The sequence below is a fragment of the Maylandia zebra genome, linkage group LG14 (assembly GCF_041146795.1).
Source record: "Maylandia zebra isolate NMK-2024a linkage group LG14, Mzebra_GT3a, whole genome shotgun sequence".
In the NCBI taxonomy this organism is placed as follows: Eukaryota; Metazoa; Chordata; class Actinopteri; order Cichliformes; family Cichlidae; genus Maylandia; species Maylandia zebra.
The window spans coordinates 22939165-22953391 of NC_135180.1; the positions used below are offsets into that span (position 1 = coordinate 22939165).

Consider the following 14227-nt stretch of genomic DNA (forward strand, 5'->3'; position numbering starts at 1 on the left):
CCTCAACACGCTCACGTCCACGTACGACTAACTAGCCCCCAAAAATTAATCTTTCCAGAGAGAATAGGAATCGGCGTGGTTGCTCAAATCAGGCGCGACATAAAGTGCAAATAATATGAAACGGTCAGGGTCTCCATTATCAAAGTCTATGCTTTTGTCTTATAGGCTCTAAACTTTCTGCACAGAGGAGAGTTAAAGAAGAAGAAAGGTAAAGAAGGGCGGGAAGACAAGAGAGCAGCAGCTTGTTGCATTAGCATTCCACCAGCAGAGAGGCTGTCTGTTTGCCTCTGGCAGCAGCCGAGAGAGGGGGACACTCTCTGCATCCTCACGCAGCTCGTCTATCTCTCCCTCTGTCTGTCTCTGCCTGTCTCCCTCTCCCTCGCTCACCCTGAGTCTGTCTGTTACATTTCTCCCACCACTCTGCCACTGCCTGTCACTGTTTTTCTCCACTCTGGATGATTTTCTCTGCAGTCTTCTTGTATATTCCTATCACTCTATCTCAAACTGTCATCTTACTGTTTATCTTTCTCTCTACTAATTTCTATTTTGTCATCTTTTCTCTTTAGCTTTTCTCAGGACCTCGTGGCCCCGATCTCGCACAGAAATGATGCTGTTCACAAACTAGAGAGCCCTACAGATCAAGCCACGAGGGACGATAGTGAGTATTGAAACAACGTGCTGTGTCGCGATCTGGGTGGGTTCAACAAGTTCCTATAATGAGTTAAAGTACTCAGATTGTGTTTTTGTTGTAACGACTAAGGTGACGTGTTCGTGTTGCTACTCAAGTAATCAAAACACGCCTGTTGAAGAGGAGAGGAGTCACAGCTTAGGAGCAAGACTGCAGAGAATTCACAGGCTTGTTGCTTTTTAAGCGGTGGCAGAAATATCAACTTGCTATGCAATGAGGCAAAACACTCACAAAATAAATGGACTACAAATCCTCTGGATGTATACCCAACATTCATCCATTTTCTTTCACTTATCCAATTCAGGGTTACGACAGGGCTGAAGCCACTCCCAGTTGTCATAGGGCGAGAGGCGGGGAACACCCTGGATAGACTGCCAATCTGTCACAGGGCTAACGTGGGGAGACAGACATGCATTCATGCTCACATTCATACCTACAGCCAGACTGACAATCAGTCTAACACGCAAGTCTTTGGACTGTGGAGGAAAGCCGGAGCATCCATTGAGAGCACGCACTCCGCACAGAAAGGATGCTGCCCAGATTCAGACCACCTCACCATTGTTCCACCCAAACTAAACTCAAGGGGATGTAATTTTTTTGTATGTCATAGAGATTAGGAAATGCTTTAACAGGTTTCTTTTTAATGGCACTAATGTAAAAATTGTACCGTGTGATGATGCATGTGGACTTGAATTTACTTACAGTGATGGCCAAAAGAACCTCTTATTTCGAAGTTTTTACATTTCAGGATATTTTTTAAAATCATCTGGTCTTTAGCAGATCTTATCAATAACACATAACACATTACTCTGAGTTATTATTTATCTGCCCAAAAACTGAAGCCAGAAGCAGTGTTTAAATGTAGCATACTCTTCTGTATATCCTCTTCTGAAGTAAGACTGTAAAGTAGCAGGGTTGTTTTGCAGCCAGATCACCTGGGTCCCTTGCAGTCATTGAGTCAACCATGAACTCCTCTGTATACCAGAGTATATGAGGCCATCTGTGTGACAGCTAAAGCTTGGCCCAAAATGATGTCATGCAACAGGACAGTGATCGCAAGCACAGCAGCAAATTCACAGTAGAAAGGCTGAAAAAGAAAAGAATCGAGGTGTTGCATTGGCCTAGTCAAAGTCCAGACCTCAACCTTACTGAAATGCTGAGTAGAAACCTTAAGAGAGCTGTGCATGGGTGCTGGTTTAGCACACAGGCTGAGCAGGCAACTATTTGCTGTAAGGCTAAATGAAACAGACTGGTTCAATTCTGACCTCAGGCCCTTTTGCTGCTCGTCCTCTCCTCACTTTCCAGTCCTGTCGCCGTGTTATGTAATAAAAAAGTTGTGTGTAAACCTGCAAACCTCAAGAAGAGTGGTCCAAAATGACTTCACAAAGTCACACAGATCAATTACTGCAAGCTAGTACTGCTAAAGGTGGTTCAGCAAGCTACTGGATCATAGGGTGAAGCTAATGTTTAACACAGCTTCTGCATTTTGGTTTAGTTTTTGTTAAATAAATAATGATGTAACATGGCATGTGTTGTTGTTCGTGTGAGTTTTTTTTTTTTTTAAAGCCCATAAAAGCACTGGATGACTTTCTATTACACCCTGATATGTAAAACTTTCACTGACAGAGTGAACTTTCTTTTTACCATAACTCTATGTGTGAAATTACTTGTTAGACTTTCTGAAATGACAGTTAGTTTTATCTACCAGTAAAATAGAAAATGTATAAAACACAGCAAATAAATGGATTTATATTCACACACGAGTTTCAGTCTCTTTGCTGTTATCAACGTCTGAAACATGTCTGCGTGTACACATCGTGCACATTCATTCCAATAATCATTAGATTATTGCATTAAAATGGTAATTTATTTATAGAACTATCGTGAGGGTTAATAAAAGCTTTCTACAACACTGAGTCACGAATGTGTAAACTTTGTCATACAAGTCAGTGTCGCAGTCAAGTGCAAAGCTAAGCTGAGTCCCTTTTTGCTGCCATGGTGATTGTAATAATTCTTGGCCACTCCAAGCATGCAGATAAATAAAAAGCAATCCACTAAATAGTATCATATTCATTTTTAATAATTCATTGAATGTATTAAAGCCAGAATTTTGCATTAATTATTAAATGTCATTCGTCCTGTAAATGAATACAGGACAGAAAATGGAGAGCACAGCCCAATCAAAACATCCTATTTAATCTTATTTTATATTGTGCAGTGCTCTGGAGGGAAAAAGTGTTCATTTATTACCTTATCTTTACTGGATGGTGGCAGCAATTGGACAAATGTACTGTGCAGTCTGTAAGTCTGCAACGATCACATTGTTTAAGTTCTGTAGTTAAAATTAGAATTTTAATGCGATTTGAGTTCTGGCCTTCAGCTATTGTGGCATTATTTTATGTCTTTAGTATGTAACCAAACAGAATGGTTTTGCAGTAAAATCAAGATTTGAGATCAAAGCTGTAGTCGCTCTACTGTAAAATGTTTTATTGCAAGTAAAATAAATGGAATCAAATGTTTATCTAAAGCTTTAAACTGATGTATACCTGGATTGATTTTGTACAGTATCTGTGAAGGTGTAAAGACCGGGAAAGACATATTTCTTTTTTATCTCTCGAGCCCTTGCCAAGTTGTCACTGGCCAACAGAGGCCCATCTTACTTCTGCCAGCCTAAAAGATTCTGCTCAACAGCAAACAAAAGCTGTGAATTTGCAAACATAACACTTTATACATGTTTGTGTTTGCAATCTTACTTGCAAAAAGGACTTTTATTGGAAAGAATAACTCAAATAACCACTCGTTAAAATCAAGGGATACAGAAGAGCATCTCTGAATGCACAGTATGTCAAACCTGGAAGAAGAGGAGCCCACCCCGTAACACTCCTGTCAGGCAAGAACAGGAAACTGAGGCTATGATTTGCACAGGGTTACCATAACTGGGCAACTGATGATTGGATAAAAATTGCCTGGTCTAATGAGCTTTGATTTCTGTTGTGCCATTTGGATGGTATGAGGGATATTTTCTTGGCTGTGGGTCCCTTAGTTCTGACTCAGCATTGTTTAAATGCCACAGCCTACCTGAGCATTTTTGCTGACTGTGTCCATCTCTTTATGACCACAGTCTACCCATCTTATGATGGCTGCTTCACACAAAGATAATGTGCCGTGTCACAAAGCTTAAATAATCTCAAAGTGGTTTAGCTGACAAATCTGCAGCAACTTGTCTGATGCTATCAGATAAACATGGAAACCAGGACCTGGTAATTTTAAGTAAAATAATTCTGAATTCAGCGACTGTATCTATATCTGATTTTAACTGATGAACAAAAAATACTATTAAATTATTAATTACTATTAAATGGAAGCATTCTGGCTTCTACATCGATTACATGGTTCTGCAGAGATCTTCACTGTGCACACGTCACACATAGAACATCATTTTGAGACATGTTGAGAAGTCAGTTTTGGTCCCAAACACAAAACCTTCAGTGCACAAGTGCAGAGACGCATTACTACAAGTTCTGAATGTTTTAGTGAGTGACAAGTTATTCCAGTTCATTCAAATGTTGTTGAAAAATGAGTCTTAAATGGGTATTTAACTTGCTATTTTGCACTTCCCCTAAAGTCCCCAAATTATGCAATTGTTACATTTTTAATTAATTATAAACATAGCAATTAAGTCAAAGCTGAAAGTAGGGAGAATCAGAGCAGTTGTTTCATTTAAATTCAATTTGTTATATTAAGCAAGTTTAATACAAGACTTTTCTAGTCCAGCCATCACAGCATACTTTTTTATAAAAATATGGGGGGGAAACAAACCCCCATATTTAACATAAAAAACACAATTTGAAACAAAAGTAGTAGACATAAATCACTATCTTCCTAACTACAGACTATTCCGTCTGCCACATGTACACACATTTGAAGTGAGCTGTCAAGAGGGGAAAAGGGGCCTTTGACTCAGCCCATCTTCTCTGCCATGAAAGAAGTCAAACATTTTGAGGATCCAACTTTTGTCAGCAATTTCTACCAGCCTGCGCATGAACTGACGCCTTGTGAAAATCCATCACAGTTTACCATCACGGTCTTTGTGAAAACAACAAACATTTGCTTTTCTATAACCCACACGGGCTTCTGCAACAAAGTGTATGCAGTCTGAAACATATTCCAACAGCAATGCAAAAAAAAAAAAAAACCTTAATAAATATATTTAATAACAATAAAACGAAATCACCTTATCAGTATGATGAGTACTCACCATAATATTCTAATGATTGCTCAGCTTTATCAAATTTAATTAGATTATAAAGGCTTAGCCTCCAAATAGCTCTGGGTAAGTAAATCACGTGCCGCTCAAGAGCTGAGCTTAAGCCAAGACAACTCTGTACTGTAGCCACAGAGACAAAATGCATTCAAACAAATTAATAGTCCATTAAATAAAAGCAAACCTCTGCCAGCTAATAGTACCTTAAAAGCATATTAGCATTAGAACAGGATAGACACCCATTTATCTCGTAGGAAAGTGTTTCAGCAGCGAGAAAGTCGGAGTTAAGTGAGCATGAAGCCTCGTGCTTCTTCCTTTACATACATGTGACTTCTGGTGGTGGAGGTCTTTATCCCCCACGGCGCTGTGAGTGATGGTCGACCTAGCCCGCACATGATCAATCCCCCCCCCCCTTTTTTTTCTTTACTTTTATTTTTTTTTTACATTGTCACTGAAACTCATCCTTCTCATTTAAAAGGTACTGTATCTCCCATGTCTCGATTAATCTCACTCTCTCTCTCTGTTTGCCCTTCCGCTTTTCCTCTCCCTGCATCCCCGCATCCATCTTGTTCCGGCCCTCCCCCTTCCCTCAGGCCCAGCCACCACTCTGGTATTCCCAAAGTCATCTGCAATCAGACATCTTCAGTGGATTAATTACACTGTCCTCACACAACTTGATTGAGCATCTAACATCTACACCCACCTCCTCAGACCCCAATGCTCCCTTCTCACCCCCACCCACTTACAGACGTTGAGTCCTTTCTTCTCACCATCTTTTAAGCGCTCTTTCAAGCTGCCCCCATTCCCTCCTTTTTCCACCTTCTCCTCTGAACCTCTGCCTTCACCCTAACCCTGTCTTTTCTAAAACTGCTTGAGCGGTCATCCCCCGTCTTCTCTGAGAGCCTGGTTAATTGGACATTGATTGGAAGAGCCCCTCTCCATGATCTCTCCAGAATATTGGGATCGCACTAATTGAAGAATTAACTTGGGTGAGACTTGGACCTGGAAAAAGAAGCAGGAGAAAGGAAAAGACAGACAAGATGCTTCAGCTTAAACAAATAAAACATCTTTTTTTGTTTGTTTGTTTTTCTTTTTTTCCCCCCCTTTCTCAACATCTCTTCTCTGCTCTATTTTTCTTTCTCTCCCTCTCTTTCTTTCATTCTTTCTTTCTCCCTGTCCTATCCCCCAGTCATGTCTGTCCCGTCTGTAACAACCGAAAATAAAATTAAAATAAATACATAATTAAAATAAATGTCAATCCAATGGACCAATATGGCAAGGCCATGATGATGCACTTGGTAAAGTAAATCTGCCAGGCATCTTTCTTGGCCTCAGACAACAATTCTGATGGCTAAAGATCCAAATGGGACAGACATAAAACAAAAAAAAAGAAATACAACAGCGGACAGACGCATGCACAGGAAAAGGCATGCGATGAACTGCGTTTAACAATGAGTAGGTATAGACAATTTGCCACATTGTGAGAGTCGTTATCATTTGATTTTGAGTGACTTTAATCCATCAGCTTCTTTAACAAAACAAAACAAACAAAAAGAGAAGAAATTAAACTTCTCCAGAAGAAGTCTTTAACTACAGGGCAATCTTAACTTATTTCAGCAAATAAATACACACAGTCTCTTTTTCACTCCTCTCTCCAACACACAACAAACACACACATTTCACATCAATCACAGATCGCAGACCATAACCCCAAAAAGCCGAGTGCAGCTTTGAGTCATTCTAAAATCATGATGGATGACAACTTCCCAAAGCAATCCCTCTGCGTGCCACCATCATTTAACTAAAGGCATCAACCTGCCCCAGCTCCTCTGTTGCCTCGGCCCGGGCGCTCTGGACACCTTTCAAACCCCTGACATGATTCTGAAAAAATATAGTCCTGAGCAGACATATGAAGGCTGCCACTGAAGAATGGGCTTCACCCAAGTTTCTGATCCTGAATCCCCCTCCCCTATCCCCTTCGCAAACTGTAAAGGCAGCGGGAGATGGGACTGTGAGGAGGTTAAACTGACCTCGGGCTCATGCTTTGGAGCAGCTTACCCTGGAGTGTGAGATGACAAAACATTTAGCCCGATCTCACTTGCAGCTCACTGACAGGCTGAAACAAAAGAACAGCCTCGGAGGAATTTCAAATCATTGAATGAATGTCAATTAATTTCACAGGACAGAGTTGAATTGATTAGAATATAAAACAATCTTTCTTGAAAGCAAAAGGGAATTGATGTCCAAGGCCTTCAAACAGCGAAAGGGAGGAAGACAGAGAAACGACAAAATGAAAGGAAAAGACGGATGATTTTGTGCGTATCGGTGTGCGCGCTTAATTGTGTATGTACTCAGGTGCGTGTGCCAGTGCGTTTGCGTGTACGTGTCCGTGTGTGTGTGAGCTCAGCACTTGTGTTGCACGCTTGGCTGGCAGGGTGTGTGTAAAGTAATTAACATGATAGCCTCCATCTCAGCCTGATAGCCTGTTCCCTGCAGCGAGGTCGTTCAACAGACACCAACAGACACCTGAGCTGCATCTCAGACACAACCCTGCATCTCAAATGCAAACACACACACACAGACACACACAAACATGTTTAACCCACATACGCCTGCTACCAACAAACACCGAGAGCATACGGTTATCGGCGCAAATGACAGGATGCATCTATGCCTGTCAGCAGCACATGGCATGATAGCTGACAAACAGTTTCTTCAAAATAAGCATTTGTTAATTCACCCTGAATATATCTGAGATATATGTATATATATATATTTTTTTTTTTTTTTGCAGAGCGAAAGAGAGTGCAGAAACCAAGCAGCAACCTTCTTGGGTCAATGCAGAGGAGCCACAAACTGCAGAACCCCAAATGCTCACACAGACTATTACCACAAATGTTCAAATACCTCTGAGCAGAAATAAGCAGGTTAATAGCAAATTACAAAAAACATATTTTCATTCCCATGGCTACACTTATAAAGGAGGGTAATTTATTTTATAAATGTTTTAAATTTGACAAATAATTATTTGCCCCTTTAAGTGGCAGGTGGATGCCAAAACAGGCTAGCTGCCTTCTTTTTTCACTGAACTTAAAAGTGGATCAAGTTTATAGTTTATATGTCTTGTGAATTATTTTAAATGGAATTACCTCAATAAATAATATGGCTTGCTGTGCCACTCGTGTGTGAGTGTGTGCAGTGGCCACATATAGTTTGCAAAATGCATTTTGCTGTGCAAACTGTGACAGTGCTAGTGAATTAAAGTTGAGGCTGCAACGTGCACCCACAAACCAACAGGTGACAGGCGATGTCAAGATGAAAAATGTGAAGTTGTTTTTAATAGATCCAATCTCCACTGAATATAATTTAACAAAAACTAATGCCAAACTTATGGTCTATGAGTTATGGGAAGTTAGCTGAGATATGCCAGAGATGTGTTTGCATTACGGTGAAGAGTTAATTTTTTTAATTAATTTTGGCCTAAACATGATCACATTTTCATGATGCATACTAGCAGCAGTTCACACAAGCATGATTACAAGAACAATATGGCAGTCAATGACATGAAATAATGTAATAATACTGTAATAATAAGGAATAATGCTTTCTTTTAGTGTACAAAATGTTCTAGTCAAGCAAAAATAGGTTAAGCTCATATGGAAATATATGAATCGTGTTAGGAATGTTGACTATAAGTGCACAGGTGAAAGTTGTTGAAAAGTGGCCCCATATTGGAGCTCTCTATACCAGAAAAAGAGTATTCTTAATGATGCTGTAACTTTTTTAAAAATTTGACTGAAAGGAATTAAGCACATTTTGATTCTGCTAACTGACACATAAACAAAAATGAGGGAGTCAGAAACACAGCTTTGTTGTATGAGATATAAAAACGTTAGTGACGGGCACAGTGCTGATAATATCCTTCCTCCTCCTCCAATACAATCTATTGTTTCCCTCTACTTCTATCCTAATAACCCCCAAGACCTTCACTCTGCTCCTCTAATCCTAAAACAGTGTCTTGATGCAGACCCTCAAACCCCCTCTTTAGCCCTAAACAGTCCTCATTTGCTAAAGGATTAGAGTAAGGGCAACAAGGTCAAAGGTAGGCCACCACCAGAGACCCAAAAAAGAAGAAATACACACAGCGAAGTGAACAGAGAGCCACACAAACACACACTCATTAGCATTGTGTCAACTCTAAATGCGTGATGCTGCTTTAGAGCACACAATCTGAGGAGCAGAATTGCATTATGTATTCACTTACTGTAGGTGTGTAGGCAGGACCCTAACCCCAAGACATGTACTGAAACAGAGACACAAATTTGCATGAGCATGTACAGAACTAAATAAAATTGACCTTAACTCTCTGAGTCGAAAAATACGAACACCCATTTGGGTGAATTAAAAACAGCCGGGGTAAAAAAACAACACCTTTACAACAATATCGCCACTAAGGTATCGCTGAGTGAAGAAGTCTGGGAGAAAGACGAGTGGAAGAGTTGGGGTGAGAAAAGTGATTGTCAGGGAGAGAAGAAACATCACTCTGAAAACTTCTAAAGAAGGCCCTGCTCTGGGTTTTAAATGCTCTCCTCCCTCCATCACTCCCTCTCTCTTCCCACTTTCCTCTCATCCCTTTCATGAATTAAAAGCACGGCCGGTCTGTGGGGAGAAGCATAGTTAATTCCGATCAGATCTCCTCCTCCCCCCCTCTCCTTCTCCCACAACCCTCCTCCTCTCCTCCCTGGGCGACGGTTGCCGTGCAGTCTGACAGACGGAGATGGGATCTGACAGTAAACAGGCGTGTGGATGCCCGGCGCGTGATTGACACGTAGGCAGGTCGGTGGGGGCCCGCCCCCCTCCTAATCCTGCCCTGTCAGCTCTAATTGGGGAGGTGGGGCTCTATGTCACCAAGGTGACTGATTGACAGGACCCCAGCTTTGCATAGATATGAGGGAAAGGTGGGGAGGTTCACGCATGGCAGAACACTGTTAACACTACTATACTGCTAATAGAGATATGTGTGTGTGTGTGTCCGTGTTTTGGGTGTGTGCGTGTGTTTGTGATAGCTGTACACTCATGCACATTCACAGGAGCCCAGATGCAGGTGAACACACTCAAGAACATGGCTGAGCACACAAATAAACCCACAACAATAACAATGAACAACATTGACATGCATACAAGATGTCTGAACACAGAGTGCATCTACAAACACACATACGCACAGCCTCCTGACATGGTGTGATGAAGAGCAGGGGTTGTAAATGCTTCGGAGTGCTCAGATATGGAATTTCGTGGAGCAGCAGTCCAAAGGTCTTCACAATGTCAAGGCCAATGAACAGCAGGGCGAGGATTAGGCACTTTAACAGGGGTGTAACACGTCAACCTGTGGAGGCAAAGATGTATGAGCTGTGTTAAGTGAAAGATCATGTGAGTATCTTTGCATGATCAAAAACCACAAAGTGAATAAAATTAATAATCTTAATATAACACAATATTCTCCTGGGATGACTTGGGTATTCATGGCATTCATGAATGTTACTTTGACATGAACTAAACACTTAAACACAGATGCACACCACATGTAAATCCCCAATAGCAACACCACCGCCACAAAATAGCATCCCATTGCAGGACAACACAGCCTGCATGACTGCCCAGGTTTTCGCAGTGATGCATGGTCTTTGTCATGGCATTGGGTCAGCGCCTTGGCAAAGACCTAAAGGTATAGTGAGCAGCCCCATTCCATGAATGCCCCGCCTAAAAAGCCCACAGAATCCCAGTGCCAGACAAACAAAACCCAAAGAAAGAAACAAAAAAAGCAACATTTTACAACTTCAACCTAAAGCGCTCTATCTAAGCAAGATAGCATGGGTGCTGTAGGAGTAAAGTCAGTTTCAGTCCACTTCCTACAACACACCCCAAGAGATTCCTTGTTCATTACCTAACAGCCACACCTATTTTTCTGCCACATAAAGAACTTTATATTTACATTTATATCTGCATCTATACATATTTATATTTAAATGTATATCTTTAAGATATATTTGAATGTCATTCAATGAATTTGATTGGAATAAAGACGTTTTACCAAAAACCTCCTTGAAATTGGGTTGGTTGCTAGCAGATTGCAGTGGTCACCTGTACATGCATGGAAGATGCCAACTTGTCTGTAAACATTCATTTACTCTCTAAGCTATAGTGAAATTTTAAATTAAGGTTAATTAATTAACAAATTCGCATTAAAAGCAAAAGTTGTGCCTTGCTGCTACAGCTGATAAATTTCAAAAGTCACAACATGCGGGTGAATAATTGGACTCTGTTTCTGGTTTGGGTTGCAATTTTTAAAATTTGAATACAGCTAAAAGAGCAGTTTGCAGACTTCTTCCATATAAACCACAGGCATTTGAAGTGACCAGTCAGCAACTAAAGCAATCGCAATGAGGTTTTCCGTGTAGTACTGTTTACATCTTTGCAATCAGCTTCACACCAGGGCACCCAAACAACATCCCACAACCACCAAACCGGCTAGCAAACAGTGGTTACCATGAGGTTGCTGACCAGTTTCTAAGCCTGCATGACTGAGGCTGAAGCAAGTCATTTCATAGTAACTGCCAGCAGTCTCCAGCAACCCCTCACAATCAGCAAGGAAATACACATTTCACTCTAGTGAGCGGTGGTTCCCAGATGTGTTGCCAGTGTGTAGGCCTGAGTGGCTAGGTTCAGCATTTTTGCGCTACATTAGCATGTTAGCAGGCTAACATTCAGTTGCTAGCATTAAGCACAAGGTACACCTAAGACAAAAGTGAAATACTGAACCAGTGAAATTTGGAAAATTAAAAAAGTGGATACATTTTATTCTCCGAGAAACATGAATATCTGAGACAACAGACCAGATCATGCATTATTTTTCCTTCTGTGCAGAAACAGCTGACATGTAGCTGGTGTTTCATTTCAGCAAACATAGATAAAAGTTTGAAGTCAGAATAGTGAGAATTTCAGTGAGAAAGATATTAGTTAAATAAATCCTACCTTTATTAAGGTTGTGATTATGTTTACAGATGCTCATTTACGCTTCTGATCTTTCGGAGTCCAAAGGTTTGGCTAGTTTGTGGAGTGGTTTGAGTACATCCCACTTTTCACTAATAAGTTTTGCGAGTGATATTCTATGTTTTAAAGGCCTGAAACATATTAAAATTTAAGTCTGAGACCACAAACAAATCACCTAAAATAAGGATACTGTTTCATAAGAATGTGTCAAAGACCACTGCTGTAAAATTACCTTCTAATGATATCTGATTTTGGAGGGGTAATTATAAATTGTTAACTGTCATACAACATAGCTGTTATCTTTATGTGTGAATTTATTTTAGTGGTAGTGTGCGTGAGTGCTTGTGTGCACGTGAATGGGTGCACGCATGCGTGCATTTTGATTGACAGCTGCCACTGACCTGTGCCAGTCAGAGTGCCATGCTGCAGGGCGGTGGGGTCGATCGCTGCGGAGATGACCTTCGCCCTCATCTGCATCCTGCCTTCATTAGCAGAGCCAGGCAAGGAGAATAACAACCCAATAAATTAATAAAGAGAAAGAGGGAGAGTGGAGAGAAGGCAGGGTGGGAGGGAGCGGACAAGAGGAGAGCAAGAAGAGCAAGGGTAAAATGGGAAGAGAGTACAGGAGGGAAGGAAGCAGATGCCAGGAAAGGAACCATATGAGAGGAAAGAGCGGAGCGCTAAAGTATAGACGGGTGTAAAGAGATAGAGGGAAATACTAGCAAAATAGGGTGTGTGAACATGAGTGTGAAGGCTAAGGGTCTTCGGTCAGTTCAGGCAGAAAAACAGGCTAGTGAATAAGAGAAAAAAGCAGGAGAAGACAACGGGCAGAGAGGGTAAAGGTAACTGTTAAATACTTTATAACCCTATCAATAAAATCCAAATGCAGATTAAAGATGACTCTGCAGTATATTGTGAGAATGTACCAAACCCCAATTGAACAGAAATTATTTACCCAAGAAGGGCTGCAAACTGATATTGCCAGATATATTCCTCGTGCTGATTCACCAATGTGGCTCTGAGCGCCGTTAAAAAGAGTATTGATACATTACCATCTGTACTTGGTGTTAAATGCCAGTATAGAAAGTGATTCTCTAACTGGCCCAGGGAGTCAAATTTTGACGAGGGCCAAATGTTCCAGATTTTCCCTCTCGTTTATGATCGGGATGAAGTTAGCATGCCAACCACACAGCAAATGTGTTAATAAAGCATGAGGTCTAATCATCTACTATTTCACTGGATACATAGCCTTGCCGGTCTTGTTCACAAGAGCACAGAAATACAGGAAAATACCTCTCGAAAACCTCCACACTTGCAGTAAAAAGACACACAGCAGAGTTCAAGGGAAGCTTTCCGCGTAAATAAATTATGAACAAGTATGTTACGCAGGATAGACTGTTGGTTGGAGCTTTCCCAGGAGGCCTCTAGCAATGATACTTTCTCATCTTCCAGCAGAGTTGTATAGCATGCACCACCTTCCATTACTCCATCTTTGCGCATGAAAATACGGTCTATCCTTATGCCAGGAGATCTATGTTTTAAATTCCTCAAAGTGTAGCTGTTTCCAGCAATGAACTGCACCGTTCAAACTTATCTGGTGTTGCTAACACAGTGCTTCCCAACATTCAAGTCAGATCTAACCCCACTGCCCTTACAGATGACAGCAGTGACACCACAGTTGATTATGTATAAGTTTTCTACTCATATAGTCTACAGTGTTTTTGTTCAGTGGTCTGTCAAACCTGTACACATCATTAGGCAAGCTAATTTATAGTCTTTCCACTGACTCCATTAAAAGGCAGTTTCATTTGCAAATAGTGGGAGTCTTGAACATATTTGGACAGATTTGACCCACGCCTAAAAATGACATGCAAGTACACTAGTGGTCAGAAGTCACTTTTTGAAGGTATTTTTCCCACCAGTCTCTGGCACTGATTTTTTTTTAACCACTCCTTTATACAAATCCCTTTAGTTGCGAGATATCTAAAGGGTTTCTTGCCTATACTTCCTTTTTACCAGTCCCTAAGGCAGTGAAGCAACCCATTTCCACTACCATGATTCAAAGCTGTTATTGGGTTCTTCTCCTGAAATGCTGTTCTTTGATCTGTACCAAACATGTCTACTGCTACTATGACTGAACAACTCTATCTTTGATTCATCTCTCTAGCACGCATTCCTCCAAGTATTCTGGTTTGCCTACATGGTCAACGGACAAACAGTAGTTC

General features: G+C 40.9%; 1 protein-coding gene across 1 annotated transcript in view; it reads right to left on the bottom strand.

Moving 5' to 3' along the window:
- npas1 (neuronal PAS domain protein 1) overlaps positions 1–12085 on the bottom strand; it is a 60317-nt gene extending 48232 nt beyond the window's left edge. Inside the window, exons 1-2 of the mRNA XM_076873224.1 lie at positions 11985–12085; positions 10178–10338 (exon numbers count right to left, since the gene is read on the bottom strand). The gene's annotated coding sequence lies outside the window, so the exon portion shown is untranslated. The remainder of the gene's footprint in view (positions 1–10177; positions 10339–11984) is intronic.
- Positions 12086–14227: the final 2142 nt, after the last annotated feature.